Genomic DNA, 19,658 nt, shown 5'->3' on the forward strand with positions numbered 1-19,658 from the left:
GGGCCGCCAACTCCTCTCTGCTCCATTGTAGAGAAGGATAAGATTCTATATACAGTCTCTAATGATTGTCTATCTGGCTATGCAGTTGCCATTCCTAACTTCCCAAACCTAAGTCCTAATACAGCAGAGGCGAGCGCACCAGACTAAGTGTCAGCTGTGTCGATTCAGCCTAAGTCCCTACTTGTTGCTGTGCTCAATACTCTCCTGCAACTCTTGCAGCATCCCGACGCAGACTAACATGGACCGGCGTCCTAAGTACCTCACTCCGTCACTGTCCTTCGATCTAGCGGCTATCCGCTTTTATAGGGGTAGTGCACCCGGCTCCACTTGTTCTAGAAGGTTCTAGCACCTCCGAACTTTGAGCCCTGAGTAGGCTAGTCACGCGGCAGCATGTGATGCCTACGTGATGAACTAGCCATTCTCCACTGTTTGCTGTGTCCAAGGGTTGCCACTAACTGTGCTTGAGCCTCGTGATACTGCATACTCCGCTCTTGTTAGTTGAGTACACATTACACATTACACATGAGATGGTCTGGTCACGTCCCCTCACTTGATCTGTAGCAATAATTTTCCAGCCTACAGCTTACATGATTTTAATTCTATCTTCTACTATTCGCGACACCTCCCCTTCCCCAGGGGAAAATTTTGTAAGCTCGGTCCCTCGAGATTACAAAATTTTCGTTTTCTACTCGCGGTGCCAGTAAAACTTGCTAGTCTTTATTGCCATCAAGACTTGACATTATAAACATGAAAAATACATGGCACAAAAATAAAAAAAAAAAAAAAAAACCACAAGAAGTTATAAGATACAGTTGAGTGCCGTCCATACTGTGCATAGAACAAACAAAATTTATCACATTTTCAAAAAATGCTGCAAATTTTTACCAAGAGCATACAGAATAGTTACATACATAAGTACACATTTTGAGTTTTATACACATACAAAAGATCTGATTTGTCAACAATTTAGGATACATCAGGAGGGTAAGATTATCAATAAACATACAGTTGTGTTATCTCCTGTTTGTCTTGGAGGTTAACAGCTCCATTGCTCTGGCACGGGGCTCTGTGAGTTGTGGCGTTTCACTCTGTTCTCTCCATTGTACCCTATCGGAGAGAGGAGCGCGACGTGTACGACTTAATTCATACTCTCCACCTTCTGCTGCCGTTTCACATTGCTCGGTTTGTCGGGCAGGGGTGTACCGAACACTTCGTTCCCAGCGGCGATCCGCTACCACTGTATTTGTCACACACACTTTAGCGCAACAATGTCCTCCGATTTCACACAATCTTTTCAATAGATGCATAAACAACATGATATAATTAAGACAACTAACACTACTGAACCCGTATATCCCCATATGGAATATACGCTCTTAGACCATCCGCTAAAGATGGTTCGCTGCTGATATTCTATTTCACTCTGCAGTTCATCCACTTTGTGACTGGCTACCTTGAGGTCATCTAAGTGTCTAACAGTATGTTCTAAGGGTAAATCTATAGGTATACGTGTGACTTCTTGCTTTGTTTCGTCTATGATACAACAATCTGTATTTAAGTTTAACATAGGTACTATATCATTCTTACTTACATTAGTACTAATTATATGGTCAGCTTGTAACATGACATGCGCACCGTATCCTTTACACTGGCTCGTAAAGGTTAACTTTCCGGTACCCCTTACAATAAGGTCATTTGGGGGTAATCCGTTACATAATATTGTCAGTCCTTCATCCTTGGGAGCGACATACAGCCACTCATTGTCCTGTATCTGTGTCCAGATACTTTCGTTCAGTATGACAATCTTTCGGAATTTCCCTTATAGGCTGTAGCATTCGAGCTTCACAACGCTCGTGATCATAGGTCGACATCAGAACGAACCGTTGTTTACAAATTTGATTTCTCGCCGTAACCGTTTTACACTGCAATTGGTCACGAGACAGTAGTGCGTACTGTCGTTTCGCATCGTCAATAAGTAGAAAGTTTCGTTCAGGCTCGATATACGCAAATAATTTCTTAGCTGTATCATATTCTGCGGGTAATGGCCATATTCTATATAAAGTGTATACACTACTATCTACTAAAGGTATATTTAGTACATAACTTAAGGTATTGCCGGCAAGAACTACATCTATATCTATTATACGAAGTAACAGATACCCTTGGTCCTTCGTGAGTTCAACGGGAAATTTCTTGTCTTTTAACACTCTCTGTACCAGGCCTATTTTATGCACCCGTCCCTAGAAACCGGGCAATTTTACCAATATTAAAAAAATTACTGCATCAAATCTACTGTTTGGATTGTGGCAAATTTGGTACCATCTTGAAGCTGCACATTTCTACTTTAATTCTGAGTGAAAGAAACTACTTTACAATGCACAGCTTTAAGGTACAGTTATAGAAATCACTTAGATGTTTTAAGAATTTAGAAAAAGTCATACGAATAAGGGAATACAATTGTGATTTATTTTTAACCAAAATTGTGGCACTACATTACATGTTTCTGATAGTATACAGTATTACATATAAATTTCACACAGAATCATATTGTTTTTTAGTGTGGAAAATTTTAAAGCAAGGTTCCAGGCAGAGTGCAACGCCACACTGTTCACATTCGTATCGTGTCTCTTTGCGAGAAGCCTTGCCACTCTGTTTCTTGCTCCTGGAACTGCACACGTGACACACACGAGCAGCATACTTCTTAGTAGTTGCAGGTATGTGCTGCAAAAAATGTCTCTTTGTTAGCCGACCTACAGTTCCTTCATTTCTTGGAATGAATTCAAGTGTGTCGTCTTCAACAAGCTGAACTGCAAGCACTGTTATAAAGTCTGTTATTGTAATTTTCTTCCTGTGCACTGCATTGTACAGCCAAAATGCATTTGATACTCCCATAAGCAGCAAATGGAAATATAATTTTCGCCACCATTTCACAGTTCTGTGCTGGAACGGATTGTACTGCAGGCGTTGGTCTCCAATATCCACTCCAATTTTATTGAGGTTGTAATCAAGTACCTGAAGTGGTTTCAATACTACAGACCCATTTCTCTTAGTATGCGTACCAAATGTTGCTTGATGCCTTGTAGACAATGTATACACATCTCTCTTATCTTTCCACTTCATTGCCAATACATTATCTTTACGCCGAAAAGACATTTCGCCCTTTTTCAGCTTAGCAGATACTAAATCTTTAGGCAATCCTTTCCTGGATTTGTTCACAGTACCAACAGCTCCAGTGCCTTTCTCTGCCAGTTGCTGAAATAGCTCTGGACTGGAATAAAATCGATCTAAATACACAGTGTGGCCTTTGTTCAGCAAGCTGCTGTCAGACAACAATCGCAAAATAACCGCAGACGAAGAATTGTCAACAATATGCTTACCAGCATAAACTTCAAAATTTACAACATAGCCACTACTGGCTTCAGCAACAGCATATACTTTCAGTCCATACTTATGAGGCTTATTTTGCATGTAAACACGGAAACTCACACGACCTCGAAATGGGCAAATTCCTTCATCAATTGTCACTTTTTCTGAGGGACGATATGCCTGGATACATCGCTCCTTCAAATTATTATAATATGGCAAAACTTTGTAAAGTGGATGAAATCCATCTTCGCCTGGTTTTTTCTGATTTGAATTGTCAACAAGATGCAAGCATGACAGTATCTGAGTGAAACGCAAACGGCTCATGACATGGGGACAAAAGTTACAACTAAGAACAGGATTAGTGCTCCAATGGTCCGCAATTTTGGGCTTTTTCGAAACACACATGTGGAAAATAATACCCAAGAAACGCCTCATCTCACTTATAGTCACTGGCTTCCACGAACTCAAAACTGAATGGGGCTTCAGATTATTTCCTCTTCTTTTCTTCTGTATTGTCTGTGATGCATACAAATTTGTCTGTCTCTTGAGTTCATTTACGTCACTGTCAGTAAGGAACACTTTACTGCAATCCAGTACAGAACTCGACTCATCAATATCCACTAGTATCTGCCTGGGTGTCGTGTTGACAGGCAGAGGTCGGTAGGTGTCAACTGCAGTCCACTCACTGTCTTTCGGATACGGCACAGCTGCTGGATTTGAAGCAACACCTTCAACATCATTCTCGTCTTCATCTGAAGACAAACTGTCATCAATCTCGTCTTCTAAAAAGAATATCACATTATGTGTAACTACATACATCGTTTACACATGTTCAACAGATATGTGCGTACTGCACAATTACGTGGAAAATTCGGAAATACGTACCTTCAAACACACCATTGCATTCAGAATCGTCTGAATCACTCTCTACATTATCCAGAGTGTCGCTATGATTGATCAAATCCGCAATTTCTGCGTCTGATAAACCGCGCCGAAACATGATGACAAACAACTGAATGATATACAGACTGAGAACGCAAAGATAAGTTTTAACATGAATTACAGCGCTGCCGTGACATCTATGGACGCATTTTGTTAATAAACATCTGAAAAACGTATAGCGCTGGCCAAACCCGTAGAAATAACGTTGCAGTGTTTTGAATGAAATTAAATGTAGCGGCCCGTAAATTTTACGGGCTTGGTGATTTTCGCGCGATCCCAGGCCCGTAAATTTTACGGGCTTGGCGCTTAGAGTGTTAATTCGTCCTTTATCAGTTCAAGATACGTGACTTCTTGTACAGGGTTAATCAAATGTGGTTCCAATAGCCCTTTCTGCGCATTAACTATGGCAGAGATCAGTAGATCATATTCCCATTTGAGCTCATTGAACATATTAGAGATTTGCATCAGTTGTTCCATAATAGTCAAAACAATCAGGGTGTGTTGTATCTTCCTGTTGGTACTATTTTCGTAATCCTCGACATGTTTACTCAATTTCCTTATCCCATCCGCAATTATTTTGAGTATTCCTGGTGACTGCATTAATTGTTTGGTTCAGCCCCGTCAGTGACGCCCTCACAATGGTTACTTGTTCCTTGGACAGTCGCAATAATTCCCTTTGCTGTTCTTCTAAAACATCTATCTTAGCTTTAAAGAATTCCGCATCATCCTCATCTAGTGTACCAAACAATACCTTGCTTGTTACCCCAATAAAGTTCAATATCCCCCTTTTGGTTCTGGGCCGTTCATGTCTAGCCAACTGGTCAGTCAAGTCTTTTGATTTAGAAATCTCTCCCACCTGCCATTTTACAGTTTGTTGTACATTTTCACATTCTCCGGCATCTAACTTTGCTTGATTCATCGTACTTATACAATGTACTATCGCTCTATTGGCCCCCACCTGCATCTCTTCAAATTTGTCATGCAATTCCTTGAGGTTGAAATAGGTCACCACTCTCCACGTTGTGCTGTATAGTTTCACACTGCCCTGGTTGTCGTAATACATTCCTGGTGCAGACTGGAATTTTTGCACTCTTACGTCTTGTGGGTTTGCTTCGCGTCCTGCGAGTCCGATCTGCCATATACTCCCGAATATCGCTGTCATCCACAAAGCCCTCATCAGTGGCATCTGTAGTAGAACCGCACGTGTCACTCTCATGTTTTGCTATCGCCTGCAATCTGTTCACTTCTTCTACCACGAACAACTAAAAGATATTCTTGCCTGCTTAGTAAAATTCCTTCACATTTATTTCCTTTCAGTCTAATTATCACGTTCGGTCCCTGTACATCTACTACAGTAAACGGTCCTCGCCACTGGCTGTCTAACTTCCTTGAGCGTCCCCGACACACGCTTTCATCATACAGTAATACGCGATAGTCTTTTTTAAATTCTCTCGGGTTCTGCATTTTGTCGTAATCGCTTTTATTCCTGATTTTGCTTTCCTGTGTTGCCTTACGGGCCTCTTGGTGTACTAACTGCAGTCGTTGTCGGATTTCCGTCACGTAATCATCATAATTGTAGATCACGTTGGCTGGCTTCTTCTGTAACCACCCTGGCAGATTACACTTCCTGCCGAAGAATAACTGGAATGGAGTTTATCCCGTGGTACTGTGTGGTGTTGTGTTGTACACAAAACATGCGAACGATACCCATTCGTCCCAATCCGTCTGGTCCCGGTTCATGTAATGTCGTAACATCTCTGTTAGCGTGCGGTGCGTACGTTCTAATGCTCCGTTTGACTGCAGATGATACGTCGTTGTTTGTATCTTCTCTATTCTCAGTAATTTGCAGACTTGTCTCATCGTATCACCAATAAAATTACTCCCCATGTCACTTAATAGGGTGGTCGGAACGCCGAACTTCAAAATAATGTTTTCTACTAACTTTCGAGCGACTGTATCCGCGTCCTGTCGAGGTATCGGTTCAGCTACTACAAATTTCGTAAGAGAGTCTTGAAAGGTCAAAATATACTTGTGGCCAACTCGGGTAACTGGTAAGGGACCTACTATATCGATGTCACATCGCTCAAATATGAATTCGGGAGTCGGAGTTAGTTCCATCGGTTGCTTCGTTTTTGCTTGGGTTATCTTATTCTTTTGACAACTTTCACACATTCTTATGAATTTTTCTATATCGGCTTTCATACCCGGCCAGGTACAGTACTGCTTTATTCGCGCATATATTCTTCCCATTCCCTGATGGCCTCCTATGGGAGATAAGTGCATCTGTTTTAGGATTTCCAATTTGTCCTCTGCGCTTAGAACGTCTTCTTCGTTTATCGGCGGTGCGGCTCCGTCTTCACTTATCTCGGTCGTGTCAGCTGTTTCCTCGGGGTGTGTTATCTCAGCTGTCGCTACTGCTTCTGTCGCTGCTTCGTTATCTACGAGGGTCAGTCAAAAAGTAATGCCTCCTATTTTTTTTTTTTTTCTACGTTTAATTGTCAGGAAATTTAAATGCAATTACATAGGTTGAAAACCACAACATTGAGGATCATTTTGTCATTTTTCAATGTAATCTCCGCCCATCTCTACAGTTTTGGTCCATCTTTGAACAAGGGCATGTATCCCAGCACGGTAAAAATCACAGCTCTGCTTCCTAAGCCATTGACGCACGGATGTTTTGACGGCCTCCTCATCTTCAAAATGAATCCCACGATGAGCTTCTTTTAGTGGCCCGAACAGATGGAAGTCTGATGGTGCCAGGTCAGGGCTGTATGGGGGATGAGGCAAAACTTCCCATCCAATTTTGACAATCTCGTCAGAGGTGTGACGACTGGTGTGTGGTCTTGCATTGTCATGCAAAAGAAGAACATCTGCCATTGATTTTGTTGGGCGAACTCGCTGAAGACGTGCTTTAAGTTTGTTGAGGGTTGTGACGTATTGAACAGAATTTATTGTGCATCCCTGCTCCAAAAAATCAACCAGAATGACACCCTCTGTATCCCAGAAAACTGTTGCCATAACTTTCCCTGCTGATCGCACAGTTTTGAATTTTTTCTTCCTCGGCGAGCTTGTGTGACGCCACTCCATTGACTGCCTCTTTGATTCGGGTTCAAAAAAATGCACCCATGTTTCGTCCCCGGTCACAATTTTTTTCAGAAACTCATCTCCCTCCAAATGGAAGCGCTGCAAGTGTTGGGAGGCTATTGTTTTCCTTGCCTCTTTATTCTGATCGGTTAACATTCTTGGAACCCACCGTGCACAAACTTTTGAGTACCCCAATTGTTTAATAATCGTGATCACACTGCCTTTACTAAGAGAAATAATGTGACACACTTCATCTGCAGTCACCTGACGGTCACCACGAATGATGTCATCAACTTGCTGAATGTTGTGTGGAGTCACTGCACTCACCGGCCTGCCGCTCCGCTTTTCGTCAGTCAACGGTGTTTGCCCTTCAGCTTCCTCACGACGACGAACCCATCGTCTAACAGTGCTGACATCCACTGTCACAACACCATACACCTTCTTCAGTCTTTCATGAATGCGTATGGGCGTTTCACCTTCTGCATTCAAGAATTCAATCACACAACGCTGTCTCAAACGAACATCGATGTCGGCCATCTTACAAACTTCTGCTGTGCTGCCACCTGTTGACACAGAAAGTTACTACTGCAGTGGATTGCAGAAGAAGGTTTGAGGAATGGCGCCAAATTCAAATTTTTCACTTAACTTAATTTCTTTAAGTAGAAAAAAAATGGGAGGCATTACTTTTTGACCGACCCTCGTACTTCTCGGTTCTCGTCCCGCTGCGTGGCGTCCGCCTTTATTTCTCCTTGCCTCCCGCTATCCTGCGGTACTTCCTTATCGCAGTCTTGTACACTCCGAATCCGTGATAATGCATCAGCTACGCGGTTTTGTTTCCCTTCCTTGTACAGGATTTGGTAATCATATTCCTCCAATTTTAGCCGAAGTTTCATTAATCGAGACGATGGATCTGTGATACTGCCTAACCACATCAGGGGTTTGTGGTCCGTGAGTATTTTGAATTTCCTCCCAAACAGATAAGGACGAAAATATTTAACAGCCCACACTATAGCAGTTAACTCCCGCTCTATTGTACTATAGTTTATCTCTGCTTTATTGAGAGTGCGCGATATATATGCAACCGGTAAATCTTTTCATATAGGACCTTGACTCAGATATGCACCTACCGCGTATTTGCTGGCGTCTGTGGTTACCAAAAATTCCTTAGTGAAATCCGGGTACTGTAGTATTGGAGGTTTGGTTAATTTCTCTTTCAAGGTCTGAAAAGCTTCCTGTTGCACTTCGCGCCATTCGTACGGAACTCCCTTTTTCAGTAGTTCATGTAGAGGCTTGGAAATTTTACTAAATTTGCTCAGAAACCGTCGGTAATATCCGACCATTCCCAGGTAACATTTCAATTCCGTAGTTGTCTTTGGCGGCGGGTAATTTTCTATTGCCATTACTTTCGTGGGATCGGGTTTCAAACCTTCTGCCATTAAAACGTGTCCTAAAAACGTAACTTCTGTCCGCAAGAATTCGCATTTGTCGACCTGCAACTTTAGGTTCACTTCCCTTAAATGTTCAAATACTTCTTCAAGGTGTGCGTTATGCTCCTCAAGCGATGCACCTACGATGACGATGTCATCTAGATAAATGAACACTTTATTCCCTTGCACGCCCGTCAGCACGGTGTTCATTAGCCGTTGAAATGTAGATGGGGCCGTTTTTAAGCCCATGGCCATTCTATTATATTCGTAATGTCCCGTCGGCATACTAAATGCCGTCTTTTCCCGATCCTTCTCATCTATTAATACTTGGTAGTATCCCTTCGCGAGATCTAATGTTGAAAAATATTTTGTCTTTCCTAGACTATCTAGAATTTCGTCAATTCTAGGTAACGGGTAAACCATATTTATCGAGACATCATTTAGTTTCCTATAATCAACAGCTACTCTCCATTTGGGTTTACCACTAGCGTCAAGTTTCTTTGGCAATAATAACAAGGGGAAATTAAATGGACTGGTACTCGGCGAGACTATGCCGTCTCTCAACATGCCCTGAATTTCCATTTGCAGTACATCCTGCTGTGCTTGTGGGATGTGATACAGTCTTCGATTTATAACTGTTTCTTCAGCTTCCAGTGTTAGTGGGATCTGGTGCTTCACTACGGTAGTGTAGGTGAGCACATCCCCTGGTAAGTGAAACATGTCGTTATACGCCAAGCACAATTCCCGTATGGCGTTGTGTTCCTCCCGATTTAAGTGGTCTATACGCATATTTTCCGTTAACAACTTTTGCCACGTTTTTCTCTCGATCCTCCTGTTCTGGGGTGCACGTCTAACTTTGTAGCTACTGAGCGGTGGGACCTCTTCTGCTAGTATTTCCGGCACCCTAAACCACACTTCTTGGGTTCGGGTATTCATTACGCTCGTTATACATGTTCCATCTTGGACGGCCACTATGGCTTCTGGTATATAGACCCCTGGTCTAATTTCTTGTTTGGGAATTGCTGCCTCCCTACCTATTTTTCGCGTCACGCGGACTCTTATAAACCTCTGTTCCCGGGGTCCTATCCTGACTTCTTCCAGATCCTCCGGGGCTAGCAACTTGTCACGCCTACTCGTCGTGATATTACAGGGCTTCTTTGCTCGTTCTGGCAGCTCTTCGTTTCGAATAACTTCAGTGTCATCTGGCGTCGCACAATTCTTACAAGTTGGCGCAACCGGCACTCGGCTGTCTCGCCTCGTCGGGTATTTGGAGTAACCGCCACCCTTACTATCTGTATAACTTGGACCGCTATCTCTTATTTGTTTCCCAGCGACTGCGCGTGCGCGTGTCGTAACCTCGACCGGCGCCTCATCCCTTTGCGCTACATCTGTGTAACTGGCTCTTACCTCCGTCCCAATCTTATTACTTTGCGCAACTAATTGATTTGCAGTGTCCTCTTCGCACGCTTCTCGTAATTCTACCCATTTGTCTTGCACATACATTCTCCGTTGCCCATAATCCAGCACCACTTTATGTTCGTCCAGGAACTCCCGTCCAAGTAACCCATCAAACGGCAGATCAAGACATTCATTTACAACTTGAAACTGAGTAACCCATTTTCTTCCTATACCGCTACTTAATTCGATTAATACAGGACCCTCCGCCCTGACCTCTTCATTGACGATACTCTTTATTGTCACTGCCCTTTCGGTTTCCTTCCTTACACCATCCCCAAAACCCTGGATTTAATGAGATTAATGTGGGCCCCACTATCTATTAGTAATCTCGTCTCAGTTCCTTTTACATCTTTGCTCCTCACGCATATATAGTCATTTTTGCCCGTGCATTCGGCAGCTCTTATTATTCCTGATGCAGCGTAATGGAACTGGGGCATTACGCCCTCTTCTCGTTTCCCTGCATATTCTTCCCACAGATGTTAACCCATTTACTTTCGTGGCAATCTCGAGCATAGTGTCCGTGTCGGTGACACGTGAAGCATGTCACTGGTTTGGCTTTGGTACACGGGGGTGTGTGCCCCGGTAGGTTACATGCTGTACACCGTACGGGTGGAGGACACTGAGCTCGTCCCCCATTTCCCCTAAATTCCCGCACGTCAATTTCCTTGACTGGTAATCGATTTCGGTCTGTCCCGTGGGAGCCGCCCTTTACCACGTCTGTCTTTCGGACGGTATACTTTGTTCTACATTCACGCGCTACATGCCCTTCTTTTCCGCAATTAAAGCATTTCATACTACTTTTCCTTCCTGTCCTGCTTGCAGTCGCCACACGGCGTTTATCTCGCTCAGACGTTATCGCACATTCCTCCGTTGCGGATAAGTCAATAGCCTCTGACAGGGTTATCCGTTCGCCTTGTGCCCGTATTACTGTTTTTATTATCTCGTCGTATAATCCCTGTATGAACATGGCCCGTCGTAGCTTCCCTATCAGCGCATTGCATCCTGCAATCTCGTCCTCATCCATGATCCTCTTCATTACCTCTCGAAAGTGGAACTCCATAGAATCAACGCGAGAGTCCCATTGAGCCACACTTTCACCGTTTCCCTGCCTACTATTAAACATAGTACAAGCATAGTAGTCAGTTGTGCGCTTGCTCTCATAATTTTCCAACAATATACACCTCACGGCAGACCAAGTCTCTGTATGATCTCTAACCAATAGTTTACCGCGGGCTGAGCCCGTTATCTGACCACTAATGAACTTCAGAAACACTTGCTTATAACTAGGATTCATTAAATTGTAAGCATTATTGCAATTATCAATAAATTTGGACAATCTTTCTCTGTCCTCATCAAATTTATGGGGTACCAACTTGGTAGCCTCACTATAACTTAAATATAGCCTGCTTCCACTGGAGAGTGTCTGCGGGCCTTCGCCCGAGTCTACTTCGTTGGAGGTTGACATCTCCACTAACCTTGACTCCTGCTGGCTGGCGCTGAATGTGGCGCGTCGCGGTGGCGGCGTGTAGACCCGCTCGAGATGAGCTCGGTGCGAGACGGTGCAGTTGCTGGGACAGCGCGGACCGGCGCCTCTCTACCCCGGCGGCGGCGCGATGCGACGCTGGTGCTGCGTTGGCGTGAATCAGCACCTTCTGCTTAGACGTGCCGCGGCGACCCCCTGGACCCGCGACGGTGCACTGCGTCGACCCTCTGGCTCCACAACTGCGCGATGTGTCGACCCTCTCGTTCTGTGACGGCGCGATGTGTCGACCCTCTCGTTCTGTGACGGCGCGATGTGTCGACCCTCTCGTTCTGCGACGGCGCGATGTGTCGACCCTCTCGTTCTGCGACGGCGCGATGTGTCGACCCTCTCGTTCTGTGATGCTGGTGCTACTTAACGCCCCTCTGCCTATTCCAGTACTCTATACTGTCGCTTCTTCACCCGTAGATACCTCACCTATACCCCACACCTGGCACCAGAAAATGTCTAACCTCTGTCGTGTCCCACTGACGTGTCCTGAGAGGGAGTGGAAGGACTGCATTGGTGCGCGTCAGAGAACTTACTTGGCATGAGGTCTCGGTGGTGTGGGCCGCCAACTCCTCTCTGCTCCATTGTAGAGAAGGCTGCAAGGTGAGCTAGAGTACGGAACTTGGATAGGATCTTAGTGAAGCTTTCATGTATGAACACTCGATGTATAGAACAATTATCCTGGAAGTACCCCTGGCACTTGTGATTTAAATAAGATTCTATATACAGTCTCTAATGATTGTCTATCTGGCTATGCAGTTGCCATTCCCAACTTCCCAAACCTAAGTCCTAATACAGCAGAGGCGAGCGCACCAGACTAAGTGTCAGCTGTGTCGATTCAGCCCAAGTCCCTACTTGTTGCTGTGCTCAATACTCTCCTGCAACTCTTGCAGCATCCCGACGCAGACTAACGTGGACCGGCGTCCTAAGTACCTCACTCCGTCACTGTCCTTCGATCTAGCGGCTATCCGCTTTTATAGGGGTAGTGCACCCGGCACCACTTGTTCTAGAAGGTTCTAGCACCTCCGAACTTTGAGCCCTGAGTAGGCTAGTCACGCGGCAGCATGTGATGCCTACGTGATGAACTAGCCATTCTCCACTGTTTGCTGTGTCCAAGGGTTGCCACTAACTGTGCTTGAGCCTCGTGATACTGCATACTCCGCTCTTGTTAGTTGAGTACACATTACACATTACACATGAGATAGTCTGGTCACGTCCGCCTCGCTTGATCTGTAGCAATAATTTTCCAGCCTACAGCCTACATGATTTTAATTCTATCTTCTACTATTCGCGACAGAACACCGCCCTGCTAGCATATGGCTTAGTTTCATATTACGACATTTGATAATATTAAGCTCTGTACAACACATTGTGTTGAGCAATACTGTATCTTTGTCGGCTGTTGGTACACCTACTGAAAAATAACAATAATGCTGGGTTTGAAACTGCATTACACCAGTATCGTGCTTCTCACATTGTCACTCGAAATTCATGCAACATTTAAGCTGAGATATAGAAACGGACGTATAAGTAGTCTACAGCATGCAGTATGATGTAGAATAAGTGATTCCAACTACGTGTGAAACAAACAAATTTCATTATCTGGAACTACTGTACAGAATTTGCAATAACTACAATTCTCAACAAAACATATGACAAATACAACAAAATTATCACCACTAATTTAATTATTTTTGGTTCGCTGTAGACATAATAAAGTTCATATCCGGCACAAACTGACGGCACACGGACAAACGCAGACAGTTTCACATATTTTCGTCACTTAGATTGCCACATAATCCTTACTTATTTAGTTTCATAATCGAAAAAAACCTTTCTAACACGTATGTCGATCCAAACATTGATATAACTTTTGCAGCCTCATTGTGGAGACGGGGAAACTCTTCCCGAGGAAAACCTTCGTAAAATTTCTGGACAGTTTTTACGTAAAAAAATTTGTCCTTTAAATGGGAATTACACTGCAGATCAATCAATTCCATTTGCCAATGCACTGGGGCACGACAAAGCGTCTAGAAAATAGTTCAAAAACAGATGTCAGACTGGCAGTGTCCTTGAAAACGTTTAGAAAATTGTGCCTGTAGTTCCTCCAACACAGAAACAAATTAGTCAGAAGTTACGTTTTCTCTGACTTTAGAGAGCGTTGGGAAATGGGCGGTATTCATTTTCATGAGTTGTTCCTTACACAATGTGAGTTTCTTATTAAATGCATCCACTTTTTCCATCAGATCAGAAATAAGCTGTTTCTCACCTTGGAGAGTCTTATTGAGAGCATTCAAGTGTGCAGTCAGATCAACTAAAAAGGTGAGGTCTGCAATCCAATTTGGATCTTCTAATTTTGGCTCTGCCTTTCCTTTTTCCTTCAGGAACTCAACAGTAGCGAGTCGTAAGCTGAAAAATCTTTCGAGGCATGCCCCTTGACTTAACCGACGTATTTTGCAGTTTCTAACAACCCTACCACAAGAAAGGTCAAAATTTAATGATTGTGGTATTGCTCACGCTGCTAAATACTGCATTTTCGGGCAACAACAAAGTTATTATGTGGCAGGTGTCATTAGAGCACAGTTAATAATGTCATTTCATGTAATAATAATGAATAAACTAGGCACTCATCTTTTCGTGTTTTACACACTGGTCTTGTTGTAAAATCGTGGCTCAATCGTCGAAAATCTAGGTGGTGATGATTCCAAGCTCGGATGCAGAGAGGCCTAGGTTTTATTCTGCTATATTTAAAAGTTTTATAGATGTGTTTCACAAAGCATTCTTGAAGATTAAACCTTTTAAAGTTAGCAAAATGGTGATGTAAAAAACTAATCAGCACTCCAAATTTAAGTTACACTTCCTTTTTACTGCTTTTGTTGCAATATCGCGTAATACACAAAACATCACTTCACAATACAAAACATACTTGAAAACATCTTCCTCACTGTTAAAGTTCACATTTTATAAGCTGACTACGTTATGCGTCTACCAACATGACATCCCAAGACTTGACTTTCTTAAGATCCGACTCTAACAAAACTAATAATCGCTTACGTGCCCAAAAATCAGAGTTACAAGTACATCAAAGATCATAGTGACAAAAGAAAGAATACACTTAAGAATAATATCATTGCAATATAAACATATCGATGTATCGAAGTACCTCTACATTAATGAAATAAAATCTGATTGTTGTCTCAGAAATATGTTAACTACTTTACAGAAATACCGTAGAATATTGCTGATATTGAGAGGTTGAGTTGAGGTGCCGTAATGGTTACGTAATTCAAGTACCATTACAAGTGGTAAATAACATCTCCGTACTCTTCGCTCCGTTCCATGAGAAACTGTTGAAACTGATGGTGTAATAAGGCATGTGACTTAAAAAAATTTACTATAGTGACTACCAACTTCATCACGTGCTCCAAATTTGCATATTTGGCACAAAGAGCTTCTTGGTGTACAAAACAATGAATTCCGTACAAATCTTCTCTCGATCGTCCTAGTTTTTTACGCAACAATGCTACAAGCCCATTTTGAGCCCCGCGAATTGCTGGCACTCCACCTGTGGTAACTAAAACTAACATTTTCTAATTCAGGCCAACGGCTTCAACTGCCTCTTCAACTGCTATTAGCAAGTCGGTACTCCTCGTTGTGTCTTTCATTGGTACTAAATCTAACAGTTCTTCCATCACATGCAAATTTGTGTCGACTCCACGAACATAAATCGCTAGTTGTGCTGTGTCTGAAATGTCGGTCGACTCGTCCAAAGCAATCGAGAATGCAATAAACTTGAAGGCACTATCAATTAACTGCCTGTAGACATCAGCTGCCATACCAGCTATGCAGCGAGCTATTGTCTGTCTGGAAAAACTAATTTCACTAAACTTCTTTACTTCCAGTGGCGTCAAGAGTTCCGCCGCCTCAACAATACACTCCTTGATGAAATCACCATCACTGAAAGGCTTACTCGCTCTAGCAATTTTGAGCCCTATTTTGTAGCTTGCTCTTAAAGACAGGTCGCTACGTTCGGTTGCAGGCTAAAAAAAGGAAACAAAAATTGAGTGAACTCTAAATTCGAATTCTAACCACAAATATGTACTTACAAACATCAGAAACACAAAGCTTTGTTAGGGGTACTCACGTTCGGTCCGTCTCGCTGCATAGCACTACGTCTTCTTAATTCCTCCAACTTGTTTGATCTATCAGCCTCAACCAAATCATTAAGTTCTTTGTGTGTGGTGTTACAATGCCGTTGTATTGCAAATTTGCGGTGCCTGGCGAGTATGTGACTGCATAATAGACATTGAGAATTTTCATCCTTCTCTTCTAAAAATATTGCAATTCCCATTCAGCTCTGAAGGCTCGTGACGTCACTACCCTGCCTCTTTGTGAGCGTGTGTTCCATTGCAACAAACACTGTACAGTACTTATAAACTTCATACAAATCACTGTCAAATAGCGAGGAATAAACACGGCTGCCACTACGAATCAACTAATGCCGGATGAAAATATGTCACATCGCACAACTAGTCTAATGTCGGGAAGTGCCGCGAAAGACTGAGGAAAGCCGAGTAGTGACGAGGCGGACCGAGCCCTGGATGGCACGCGTGCAGCACATCTGTACACGCGTGCAGTTTGACATGCCGTGGCCATCCCTGTTGTACTCCATCCTTGCACTTCAAATTCATACTAAAAACTGCCCAAAGACAAAGATTTACCTCTAACAACATGTAGCAAAGAAAATACTATCATATATCTATCTATTCATGCAAATTCATCTTTGAAACATACATTTCAAAACTAAAGTGCAGTAATTCTTTATCATTGCCTATATTTTTAAAATGTCCATAATCATCATCATAATTACATTAAACAATGGAAAACCCATGATGGAATGTAACAGTATTGTGAAAAGGAAAGTTGTCACTCACCACATAGGAGAGATGCTGAGTCTTCATATTATATCCTCTCTACTTGGACCATCGTCAGTTATTTTGCTCCCCAAATAGCAAAACTCCTTTACTACTTTTAGTGTCTCATTTCCTAATCTAATTCCCTCAGCATCACCTGACTTAATTCGACTACATTCCATTATCCTCGTTTTCCTTTTGTTGGTGTTCATCTTATATCCTCCTTTCAAGACTCTGTCCATTCCGTTCAACTGCTCTTCCAAGTCCTTTGCTGTCTCTGACATAATTACAATGTCATCAGCGAACCTCAAAGTTTTTATTTGTTCTCCATGGATTTTAATACCTATTCCGAATTTTTCTTTTGTTTTCTTTACTGCTTGCTCAATATACAGATTGAATAACATCGGGGATAGGCTACAACCCTGTCTCATCCCTTCCCAACCACTGCTTCCCTTTCATACCCCTCGACTCTCATAACTGCCATCTGGTTTCTGTACAAATTGTAAATAGCCTTTTGCTCCCTGTATTTTACCCCTACCACCTTTAGAATTTGAAAGAAAGTATTCCAATCAACATTGTCAAAAGCTTTCTCTAGGTCTACAAATGCTAGAAATGTAGGTTTGCCTTTCCTTAATCTTTTCTCTAAGATAAGTCGTAGGGTCAGTATTGCCTCACGTGTTCCAACAGTTCTACGGAATCCAAACTGATCTTCCCTGAGGTCGGCTTCTATAAATATTTCCATTCGTCTGTAAAGAATTTGCGTTAGTGTTTTACAGCTGTGACTTATTAAACTGATAGTTCGGTAATTTTCACATCTGTCAACACGTGCTTTCTTTGGGATTGGAATTATTACATTCTTCTTGAAGTCTGAGGGTATTTTGCCTGTCTCATACATCTTGCTCACCAGATGGTAGAGTTTTGTCAGGACTGGCTCTCCCAAGGCTGTCAGTAGTTCTCAGGTCTTTCAGTGCTCTGTCAAACTCTTCACGCAGTATCGTATCTCCCATTTCATCTTCATCTACATTCTCCTCCATTTCCATAATATTGTGCTCAAGTACATCGCCCTTGTATAGACCGTCTATATACTCCTTCCACCTTTCTACTTTCCCTTCTTTGCGTAGAACTGGGTTTCCATCAAAGCTCTTGATATTCATGTAAGTGATTCTCCTTTCTCCAAAGATCTCTCTAATTTTCCTGTAGGCTGTATCTATCTTTCCCCTAGTGAGATAAGCCTCTACATCCTTACATTTGTCCTCTAGCCATCCCTGCTTAGCCATTTTGCACTTCCTGTCGATCTCATTTTTGAGACGTTTGTATTCCTTTTTGCCTGCTTCATTTCTTCTGTTACCCAAGGATTTCTACTAGCCCTCGTCTTTTTACAAAAGTTACCCATTCTTCTTCCACTGTCTTTCTTTCCCCCAGTCCTGTCAATTGTTCCCTTATGCTCTCCCTGAAACTTTGTACAACCTCTGGTTCTTTCAGTTTATCCAGGTCCCACCTTGTTAAATTCCCACTTTTTTGCAGTTTCTTCAGTTTTAATCTACAGTTCATAACCAATAGATTGTGGTCAGAGTCCACATCTGCCCGTGGAAATGTCTTACAATTTAAAACCTGGTTCCTAAATCTCTGTCTTACCATAATATAGTCTATCTGATACCTTTTAGTATCTCCAGGGTTCTTCCATGTATACAACCTTCTTTCATGATTCTTGAACGAAGTGTTACCTATGATTAAGTTATGCTCTGTGCAGAATTCTACCAGGCGGCTTCCTCTTTCATTTCGTAGGGTCAATCCATATTCACCTACTATGTTTCCTTCTCTCCCTTTTCCTACTGTTGAATTCCAGTCGCCCATGATTATTTTAATAATTTCTTTTATCTCCTCATACATTTCATCAATTACTTCATCTGCAGAGCTAGTTGGCATATAAACTTGTACTACTGTAGTAGGCATTGGCTTCGTGTCTATCTTGGCCACAATAATGCGTTCACTATGCTGTTTATAGTAGCTTACCCGCACTACTATTTTTTTTTTATTCATTATTAAACCTACTCCTGCATTACCCCTATTTGATTTTGTATTTATAACCCTGTATTTACCGTACCAGAAGTCTTCTTCCTCCTGCCACCGAACTTCACTAATTTCCACTATATCTAACTTTAACCAATCCATTTCCCTCTTTTTTTTTTCTAACCTAACTAACCAATTAAGGGATCGGACATTCCACACTCCGATCCGTAAAACGCCAGTTTTCTTTCTCCTGATAACGACATCCTCTTCAGTAGTCCCTGCCCGGAGATCCAAATGGGGGACTATTTTACCTCTGGATTATTTTACCCGGGATGATGCGATCATCATTTAATCATACAGTAAAGCTGCATGCCCTCGGGAAAAATTACGGCTGTAGTTTCCCCTTGCTTTCAGCCGTTCGTAGTACCAGAACAGCAAGGCCATTTTGGTTAGTGTTACAAGGCCAGATCAGTCAATAATCCAGACTGTTGCCCCTGCAACTACTGAAAAGGCTGCTGCCCCTCTTCAGGAACCACACGTTTGTCTGGCTTCTCAACAGATACCCCTCCATTGTGGTTGCATCTACAGTACGGCTATCTGTATCGTTGAGGCACACAAGCCTCTCCACCAACGGCAAGGTCCACAGTTAATGGGGGGGGGGGGGGAGTTTTTATGTATGCTGACGTTTATTCATTTTCATATAGCTATATGGGGTAGTGGATTTCTGAGTTTTGAGTCTTCAACTTGGGAATAGGTCACATCATATGATCTGAAGATTGGTTAGTACGTTTATCTCACCATAAACAGTTTTATTAAAGTGTTCAGGTTTCAAAATACTTGAGGCTGTAAAAGATGTTAGCTGCAGTATTGTAAGCTGTTTGAATATTTTTTTGGTTGTGAAAAATAGAAGATTGAGAGAGAGAGAGAGGT

This window comes from Schistocerca piceifrons, chromosome 11, assembly GCF_021461385.2.
Source record: "Schistocerca piceifrons isolate TAMUIC-IGC-003096 chromosome 11, iqSchPice1.1, whole genome shotgun sequence".
NCBI lineage: Eukaryota > Metazoa > Arthropoda > Insecta > Orthoptera > Acrididae > Schistocerca > Schistocerca piceifrons.